Source organism: Lipotes vexillifer, unplaced genomic scaffold (genome assembly GCF_000442215.2).
Source record: "Lipotes vexillifer unplaced genomic scaffold, Lipotes_vexillifer_v1.1 scaffold567, whole genome shotgun sequence".
Lineage (NCBI taxonomy): Eukaryota > Metazoa > Chordata > Mammalia > Artiodactyla > Lipotidae > Lipotes > Lipotes vexillifer.
Window position 1 is genome coordinate 2351603 of NW_006776652.1, and position 10526 is coordinate 2362128.

The 10526-nt window shown below is 44.8% G+C and overlaps 1 pseudogene; it reads left to right on the forward strand.

Moving 5' to 3' along the window:
* LOC103075973 (putative serine protease 47) overlaps positions 1 to 10188 on the forward strand; it is a 76152-nt pseudogene extending 65964 nt beyond the window's left edge.
* The last annotated feature ends 338 nt before the right edge of the window (positions 10189 to 10526 follow it).

A 10526-nucleotide genomic window follows, 5' to 3' on the forward strand; every position in this document is an offset into this window, starting at 1 on the left:
TCAGCAGGACTTGCGTTCCATCCAGGGAGGAGTGAGCCTATTTGGGCTGTCTTTTGCTAGTTTGGGATCCAGGAAATACTGGGCCACTCTCTTCTGTAGGGTGGGGGAGTGTAAGAAGCACTGTCACTGTGTTGTTATTCTAATCACAAGGTCCATTCTCCAGGAAGTAGAGCTTAATTGCCTTCTCTAGGAGTATGAGGTACACTTACTAATTCACAAACAGGGTATGCAAAGAGAAAAATGGTTGATTTTGTAGTGGAGAAACCTGTCCAACACTACCTTTATCAAGCGATCAAGGTTAACATCACCACGAATAAACCATGTTGGCATCATGTACCCCTTGATATGGTACACTTCGTTTCTGTGGTATTCTTGCAAAAAGTCCATGATGCAAGTCTAATGAGAAAACTTCAGACAATCCCAAATTGAGGGGCATTCAATACAATAGCTGACTAGCTCTTTTCAAGTATCAAGGTCATGAAAGATGGAAACAGTGAAACTGTCACAGATTTGAGGACAGTAAAGAGACATGATGACTAAATGCAGTGTCATGTCCTAGACTGGATCCTAGATCATAAAAAGGACAATAGTGGAAAATCTGACTACAGTGTGCAGTTCCTAACAGTGATGTCCCAAGGTTACTTTCTTAGCTTTAATTAATGTACTATGATTGTGTAAGCTGTTGATATGAGGAGGAAAAAGTGAAGTTACCATTTGCCATTGACATTCTACTGTAAGCAATAGACTTCATTGACTTATATATTTATTGTTATAGACTTGTAAGTTTCTCTTTTTCTTCCCAATGGTTTATAAGTGTACTCAAGTAGTTTGGTGCTCAAATCATCCCAGATTTGGGCAGTGTATGGGAATCCCTTCAAACTGGCTCCCCAGTCCTAGTGTCATCCTCCAACATGTTTTTTAGCACGTTTTTACTTTCTGGATCCAGAATCATCTTGTACTTACCCTATCCTAACCCTGGAAGCAGCCAGTAAGCCAAGAAGCCAGGGTTTCCACTAATGGAAAATGGTGTTAGAGACTAAGATCTGGATGCTAGATGTGCTCACTGCTACTGGAGCATTCTTCTTGGACTTTTCAGTGGACAGACATAGAAAATACATGGGTGTGTACACACATATACAAATATATGTACATACAAATATGCATGGGCACATAAGCATGTACAGACACACGTATACAGATCTTACCAAATCTTAAGTTCACACCAGTACTTCCAATTCCCGCTCATCCTCATGGGATTCTTCCCTGCTTTGTCCCATTCCATATCTGTATGACTTTTCTTCCACCGTGAGAACCCTGGCTCCCAACAACAAAGACATATGTACTCATTTGCTGAATCCTATAATGCATCCAAAGTAGTTTCAAAACTGCTTCACCATACTGCTATAAGAACCAAAGCTACTAAAGAGTTTAAGATTTCTTTGTAATTCTAACAAACATATAACGATAAACTGCCCGAGACTGCGGATGTATAGTCAAATACTCTGTTCATTATTCTTCCTTCTTTCTGACACAAGAGGTAACAAACTATATATGCTTCTTTCCCTTTGCTCTTTTCACTTAATAACATTTCCTCCATAATATTTCATTAATATCTTCTTTCTCAGACTTTTTCTCACATGCGTTTTACTCCATTGTGTATGTGCTGCAGTTGATAGAGCCTCCTATACTTAAACATTCAAGCCATTTTCAATACTTTGCAACTGTAAATAATGCTGTGAAAAAGAAACATGTGTATGTGTATATTCATAAAACTGCAAGTGATTCTTTAGATTCTTAGAAGTGTGCTTGCTGTGTCAATAGGTATGTATGTATATACAGTTTAAATATTGGCCAGTTCCCCTCTAGAAGGCTTCTACCATTCTGCATTCCCACCAACAATATATTAAAATGTCTATTTCCTAACAGTGTCACTAATACAGAGTACTGTCAAGCTTTTGAATTTTTGTCAAGCTGATGAGTGAGAAATGGTATCTCAGTGTAGTTATAATTTGCATTTCTCTTATCATGAGTGAAGTTGAACATCTTTTCATTTCTTTATACCTCTTTTGGTAAAGTGTCTGATCATGTCTTGTGTCCATTTTTCTATAGGACGTCTGGTATTTTCTTCTTGATTTTTAAATGTTCTTATAAATTGGGGATATTAACCCTTCAACTGTGAAAGATACTGATTTATATGGTGACATACTTTTCTTCCAATCATTTGTCTTTTGATGTTACTTGTGGTATTTTTTTGCCATGTGAAAGGGTTTTTTTTTTTTTTCTGGGCAGCCCCACGTGATTTGTGGGATTTTAGTTCCCCGACCCGGGATCGAATGCAGGCCCTCAGCAGTGACAGCTCAGAGTCCTAACCCCTGGACCGCCAGGGAATTCCCAGGACCATGAAGGCTTGAACATAGGGAACTTCAGTCCATTTTCCTGTCGTGCAACAGTAGAGGTCCAATTGCAAGACGATATTACAGAGACCAATTTTCAGGCCATTTTTCTGCATTCCCCAACTTATATAGTGGCCAGGCAATGTTACAATAGAGTTTAAGTTGTTCCCTTTTCAGCCCGTCTCTTTTGAAAATTTCCAATTTTTAAGGATACGCTCCAGAGGTGTTTCTTCTGGCTTAGACGAGGATCATCCCATGTTGAATAACATGGAACCGTGAAAAAGCGCTCCTAGAAATGAAGTCGAGTGTCCCAGAGACGTCTACCAGGAGGCTTTTGTCCTATAATATTTCCCTATGCTGGGGGTATTCCTCGAGTTTGAGCATCTCTAAAGCCTAGGATGTGGGCTGCTTGGAAGTGGCCGTCCAATAGGTAGTCTGTAACAAGTGGTATGGGCTGCCAAGGCCTTGAGTGAAAGGGGTCCTAGAGGTGCAAAAAAGGAACTCCTGGAGGAATTGGAGTTGGGTGTAATGGGAAATGCCACGGGGGTCAGGACCTATGGGCCTACATTGGGAGTATTCCCACAGGGGTTTTTTTTTGGACATAGAATAAGGTGAGAGACTAGACAGCAGAACAACCCAAAACCCTTTTCCCTATCTGTTTGGCAGCTATGAGAAAACTGGGGAGAGCCTGATGATTCCATCTGACATAGGCAACAGTGAGTTTGGACAATGTTTCCCATGTAATTTAACATACCAAGTGAACACAGTTAGTTTAGGATCTCTGTTTGGAGGCTCCAGGGGCCCCATGAAGCATCCCAAAGTTAACTGAAGTCAAAAGAATTTCAATTAGAATTTGATATTTGGGAAATCTGGCAAACATTTCCAGAACTTTTAAAACACCCAGTCAAATAGAATCATAGGCTGCTATGATACAATTATTCCTTGAGCAAAGGTGGAAAAAGAAACAGATTTCAAAAGTAAATACAGCTCACTTAAAGGCACAGAAACTCACACAATCTGTTATCAAAAGGAGCATTCCCAGAAAATGTTGTTTTCTTATGAGAGAAAGAAACCGAATCCAGTCTTGTATCAGCCTACTCTTGATAAGATCCAGTTACCTAATTAAAGTTAATCCAACCTTAGAAAATCCCGACCACATACAAAATTCTTTTCTCAACGTTCCTTTTCCACAAATCTTCTGCAACTTTCTGTAGCCATATTTTGTCCCTTCTTTTTTCCGTTCAGAAATAACCAGCTGTAAGACAAAATCACATTTTTCCTTCTAACAAAATACATTTCCATTCCTCATGCCTTCTTTTCTGAAAGCACACATCCTACTTTCCTTAAGCCACCATGAACTGTCTTTTACATTAGCATTCCCTGATTGGAATATCCCATAACCTGTTGGGAAGATCCCATGGGAAGGTCCCATGTATCTTCCCAAAGCACAATTTCTTTCCTTAATGTGATGCAAGATATGTGTCTAATAAATCGAAACATACTTAGTTTCCCTCTCACAGGAAACAAAAGTAGGTAAATTTAGGCCTGTTTAGCAATCACGGCTCCAATATTTCATCTTATTTGAAATGGCCTGGATACTCGATGGATTCCTATCATTTAACTTAATTTAGTTTCAAGTTACCAGAATCTGGCGGGACTATTCTAAATGGACATTTTGAAAACATGATTATTCCCATAGAGTTTACTAGAAAGCTCTTATCCAGTTATATTTACTTAAAAGTTTAATCCTATCAGGTTATTTTCCTTGATAATAGACATTTATCACAGAAACAATATGCACTTATTGACTTCCAGTAAGCCTAGGTACAATAGAAGTATTATACTTAATGTTGATAATACACAGAGGTCTGTATTTATTAAACCCACAAGCTTAAGCCAGACAAGTTAATTTTTACAAAATCAGAGATCTCAGTTTTCCTGCTTGAATTTCAAAAGGCCTCTTTTTTTCCCTCAGTGTGGGGGACTACAGATGGATCAGGGAGTCCCTGAGAGTCCAGGCAGAATAGTTCCATTGCAAAGGCAGAGGAGAGAGGTGCAAGCCCCTCTCTTCTTTTTTTGTTCTTTAAAATCCCACTAAGTAACCCAAGGCTGGAGTTGAGTCTCAGACAATGTGGGATGCGTTTGTATTTCAAGGCTTAAGTGCTCCACCATGCCTACAATGTTGGCAGAGACTTGTAGGAGAGGTTGGACAGACAAAACTCATAAAACAAAAATACCAATGACAAAAACTTAGACACAGACAAGAAGTTTTCAGGATAAAGGGGATGGGAGTGCAGGTTTAAGGACCAAGGGAGAGATAAAGGGGGGAGGGACAGAAAAGACTGAAAAAGAGCAAGAGAGAGGTTGCCGTTTCAACCTGCCCCCTGCAGTTGTCTCTTCAGGCACCAACCTGCAAGCTTTCAGAAAGGGCCACTGAAGGAGGTTGCACCCTGTAAACTGCCCACCGGCGTGATCAAGCCTGGAAACCAGACAGTTGTATGTCATCTGTAGAAATCTAACCCACAGGTGGGACTGTCAACCATGCATACACCAGGCTACAGAAATCTGCTGTAGCACTGCAGCAAAGGGTCCCGGGTCCCAGCCTGTCTCGAAAGTGTGGGGAAAGATAAGAGACATACAGAAAACAAATAGCAAAGTGGAAAAGGTAGTTCCAACTATATCAATAATCACATTAAATGTGAATAGATGAAACAACGTTAAAGACAAAGATTGATAGACCATATTTAAAAAGCAAGGTCCTTATAAATGTAGTCTCTAAGAAGTGGAGGAAAGAAAGGAAGGAAGGAAGGAAGGGAAGAAGGAAGGAAGGAAAAGGAATGAAGGAAGGAAGGGAAAAAGAAAGAAGGTAGGAGAGAAGAAATTAAAGGCATCCAACTTTAAATGGTAGAATTAGAACTTTTATTGCTGAGGACATGACCCTATGTGTTGGAAAACCCCAGTGAAACCACCAAAACAAAATAAAACAGACTAGAATGAATAAACAAGATTAGGAAGGTCAGAGGAAGCAACATTTCTTATATAAATAAATTGCATTTCTATATACTAGGTATAAAAATAAGAAACGGAAATTAACGACATTTCATTCACAGTAGCATGGAAAAGAATAAAATACTTAGAAATAAATTTAATAAAGTGGTGCAAGATCTGTCCACGGAAAACTACACAGTATTGCTGAGAGGAATTAAAGATGTATGTAAACAGAAAGAAGCTACAGACTTGGAGAAAGTCTTGCAAATCACATATCTGATAAAGAAGGAAATCTTGCCCTTTGCGACAACATAGATGGACCTAGAGGGTGTTATGTTACGTGAAGTAAGTCAGACAAAGGCAAGTACTGTATGATTACACTTGTATGTGCAATCTAAAAAAGAAAACAAATGGACAAACGTAACAAAACAGAGACAGAGTTATAGATACAGAGAACAAACAGGTGCTTGCCGGAAGGGAGAGTGTTGGGGGAAGAAAGCAATAGGTGAGGTAGATTAAGAGGTACAAAGTTTCAGTTGCAAAATAAATGAGTATGAAATGTACGGTGTGGGGAATATAGTCAGTAATTATGTAACATCTTTGTATGGTGACATACCATAACTGTATTTATCATTTTGAAATGTATAGAAATAACCAATCACTATGTTATGTAACAGGAACTAACATAGCATTGTAGGTCAATTATATTTCAAATACAAACAAACAAATTCATGGGAAAAGAGATCAGATTTGTGGTTACCAGAGGCGGGAGATTGGGGGAGGGGGAATTGGTTAGCTGCAGTCAAAGGTACAAACTCCCAGTTATAAGATAAATAATTACTAGGGGTGTAATGGACAACATGATAAATATAATTAACACTGCTGTATGTTATACATGACAGTCGATAGGGTAAACCCCAAGAGTTCTCCTCACAGGAAAACATTTTTTTCCTGTTTCTTTAATTTTGTATCTATGTGGGGTGATGGATGTTCACTAAATTTATTCTGATGATCCTTTCATGATGCATGGAAGTCATATCATTATGCTCTACACCTTAAGCTTAAAAAAATTTAAAACAAGAAAGAATGCACTTCAGTTAATATTAATGTCTCAATATTGGCTCACTAGTTGTGATAAATATGTCATAGTAATATAAGATCTTAACATTAGGGTAGAGTGGGTGAAGGGGATATTGGAACTCTGTACTATCTTTGCAACTTTTTCATAAATCTACACAAGTTTATTTAAATATAAAAAAATAAATAAATGTTTAATAATGTACAGAAAATCATTGAATTGTCCCTTGTATAATAATAAGTGAACTTCATGGTATATAAATTATATGTTAGTAGAGTTGTTTCAAAGGTTATTAAGAAGGTCAGGGTGGTATCAGGGCTGGGCTGAGGCGGGGTCAGGGCACGGTCAGGCAGGGCCAGCGTAGGGTCAGGCCAGAGTCAGCAACCCTGGCAATGGGCGCAGAGGCGTGGATCGCCCAAGGCCGAAGCCAGCCTGTGGCCCTTCTCTGGCTGCTGCTGCTGCCCATGGCCACCCTGGAGCTCTGAGGGTCCCGGGACATGGCCACGGCCGCCCACGGCTGGGCCCCAGGCATGGGGGAAGTGCTGGAGGGCAGCGCTCCGACTCCAGAAGCACAGCAGTTGGCCCCGGGAGCCACGGGTGCGTTGGGGCCTCTGTTGAAGGCTGAGGCGGCCTAAACTGCAGGGCCTGAGGGGGCCGGCTATGACCAGGGCCTGGGTGCCCTGAGTCACTGAATTTCATCTTTTCTCTGCCCTGGCCAACAGCCAGGCAGCCCACTGACCCCCTCAACACAGGTGGGTCATCGACTCCCCACTGCGCGACCTCTGGGTGGGAAGTGCCCCAGGACCTCTGTGGGACTGTGGAAATGGGGACATAGCAGGGTCTGACCCTGAGGCTGGGTGGCTGGGTGGAGGAAAGCACCAGGAGTGATGAATGAGTGGCCCTGGGTCCATGGCCGTGGGTCTCATTCTCCTCCGTGAGGCCCTGACAGCGCAGGCCCTAGACCAAGATACCCACTGTCAGGGAGCCTGGGCACACCCCCTGCCCTCTGAGGTGTGAGTCCTAGAGCCAGGGCTGTCTTCATTAGCCCACTCGCTCTTCTGTTAGAAATGTAGAATCCTGAGTCAGAGAGGGGCATGACTTTGCCCAGCTCACACAGCACCACAGACTTCTGCCTGCACATCTCCCTCCCTAAGACACCGGGGTGACATGGAGGAGGCACAGGCCCTTAGAAGCCGTGATCTTGAGCAAGTAATGTTGGCAACTTCTGAGACCTTTAGTTCTTTGATCTATAAGAGTAGGCACTGAGGTGTGCTAGTTGAGGGAAATTAGGTCTGTGACGTGCCCATCCCTTGGCAGCCTCACTCGGGGATGTCCTTCTCCCTGGAGATGCTGCCGTGAGCTGCTGTGGCTACCTTTGGCCCCCCCTTGCCCCATCTCACCAGACCTCTGGGTCCTCATCCCCACAGGGCTTGCTCTGTCCAATTCTCAGGGGCAGCCAGTGAAGGCAGAGTCCTGGTAGCACTGTCATTTTGGGTAGGCCACTGGACGCTTGGCCTTGGTTTTCCCATCTATGAAGTGGAGAGGACCTTCCTGGTAGTGGCATTTGGGGTACTACTAGTGCCTCTATCGTAGGTGGCAGGGGAGTCTCCACAGTGTGCGGGCAACCCAAGGTGATGGGGAAGATCTACGGTGGCCAGGACGTGGTGGCCGACCAGTGGCCGTGAGAGGCCAGCCTGCAGGACCAGGGCTCACGTATCTGTGGAGCTGTCCTCGTTAACTCCCACTGGGTCCTTTCCACTGCCCACTGCTTTCTCAAGTAAGTCCTCCTTCCAGGGTGCCAGCACAGGCACTGACAGGGGAGGGGTATGCGGAGGATGAGGAGAAAAGGGGTGATGCGCATCCCACGTCAACTCCTCTGGGCTTTTCTCTGGGGCGGTCTGTGGCCTTCAGATGCATGTCATTCATGCCTTTGGCCTGTGTACCTTCCACCTGGACTGTCCTCCCTGCTCACCTGCTCAGATGCGCCTCATGCTCTGCCTTCAGCCCCTGTGTCTATCCTTCAACACAGATGTGCCTCAGGAGAGTGGCAGTGTCCTTCCTAACTGCCAAGCAGTGTGGACCAATCTCTGATCACAGCTTCTTCTTAACGTCCCCACATTTCCAGGTGTCAGACTCTAGGCAGGGACCTGGAACCGCATGTATGGCCAGCAGCTGGGCAATTCTTATTACTCCTGCACAACTGTGTGCCCAGGAGTAGTCATGGCCGCTGGTGTGCGTTGGGGGTAGCCATGGTGCCAGGCTGCATAGGTGGGAATTGGGGCTCTCTGGGAGAGTGACATGGCTGCTCAGGAGTCTAACTCCCCTGGCCGTCCTGGGCCTGGCTCAGTGCCTAGGTCTGAACAGATGAGGAGGGGTCCCCAGGGAGTTGGGGCATCACAGCCCAGGTCTGGGAGCTGGAGCTTTCAGAGCTTAGAGTCCTGTTGGTGCCTAGTCTATACCATGATCCATGCAAGCCCCTTTGTGACATCAGGTGTGGCAAGTCCCCACCTCACCCTGTCTCCATCGTGTCACAAGAGAAGGCCCAACATGGGTGAGAAGGGCAGACGCATGGACTGGGGGTTCCGGAGAAGAGCTATGGAGAGGGAGGGGTTTTCTGGGGGGGAAGTGTTCGGGAAAGGGGAGCATGAGAGGGCCTCCATGTGGATGAGCCTTGCAAACAGTCAGGGAGGTGGGAAATTTCAGCACCTGTGTTCAGTGTGTTTCCTGCACTCATTTGCTCATTTATTGAACAAATCTTTTGTGAGTCCTTATAACTAAGTGGAGAAAGAGCCCTTGGGCAAGAAGGTGTTTAAAGAAAGGAGGGGTGGGCTTCCCTGGTGGCGCAGTGGTTGAGAGTCCGCCTGCCGATGCAGGGGACACGGGTTCTTGCCCCGGTCCGGGAAGATCCCACATGCCACAGAGCGGCTAGGCCCGTGAGCCATGGTCGCTGAGCCTGCGTGTCCGGAGCCTGTGCTCCGCAACGGGAGAGGCCACAACAGTGAGAAGCCCGCGTACCGCAAAAAAAAAAAAAAGAAAAAGAAAATAAAAGAAAGAAAGGAGTGGTCAGCAAGAGTGTGGGTCCAGAAGGTGGATTGTAGGGAGTCTTGGGAAGGGTAAAGTTAGAGCTGGGATTGAACCAGAACTCCTCCTGTGTACAATCAAAAGACCTTCATTTGATATACCCCCAAGGATCTTTCCAGCACAAGGATTCAATGCTCCTCTGATTCTAGTGTGTGATGGAGAAGCCTTGTATCTGAGGTTTTAAGTAGAATAGCAATTAGCCTCAAGAAGGAAGGGCTCCTGAACACTTGAAATGGGGAGATAAAAGCTGTCTAGCACCATGTGGGGTAGAGGCCTGTGGGCAGTTAGATGAGGATGCAGGGAAAGACCTAGTCCACGCGCAGAGATGATGGTGACAATATTCCCTTCTTCTAAAGAAAACTGCATGCCCCGGAAAACTACCAGGTTCTTTTAGGAAGCACCCAGGTACCTCTGCACACCCAGCACACCCAAGAGATATCCCTGAGCTGGATTATCATGCACCCAGACTTTGAAAAGTTACATCCCTCCGGGAGTGACATAGCCACGTTGCAGCTCCTCTTTCCTGTGAATTTCACCTCCTACATCATCCTCGCCTGCCTCCCCATCCCAGGCATGCAGCTATGCAGTAACTAGTCCTGCTGGATAACTGACTGGGGGATGCTCAACGAGGAAAGTGAGGGGGTGTAGGAGAGTCGGGTTAGGGGCAGATGAGCATATGGGAAGGAGGAAGGGGAGAAGGACAGAGGAGGGAAGAAAGGAGGTGTGGCTCCACCTGAGGGGTCCCCAAGCAACGAGACACTGGACCTCGGCCCACTATGCCTCATTTCTAGAGGGCTGGACCATTCTAGTTCTAGTTCTGAAAGTGTGTGATTCTAAAGCTTCAGTGTTCCCCAGGAGCTTCAAGGTGGCGGAAGAGTAAGACGTGGAGATCACCTTCCTCCCCACAAATACATCAGAAATACATCTACATGTGGAATAACCCCTACAGAATACCTACTGAACGCTGGCAGAAGAACTCAGACCTC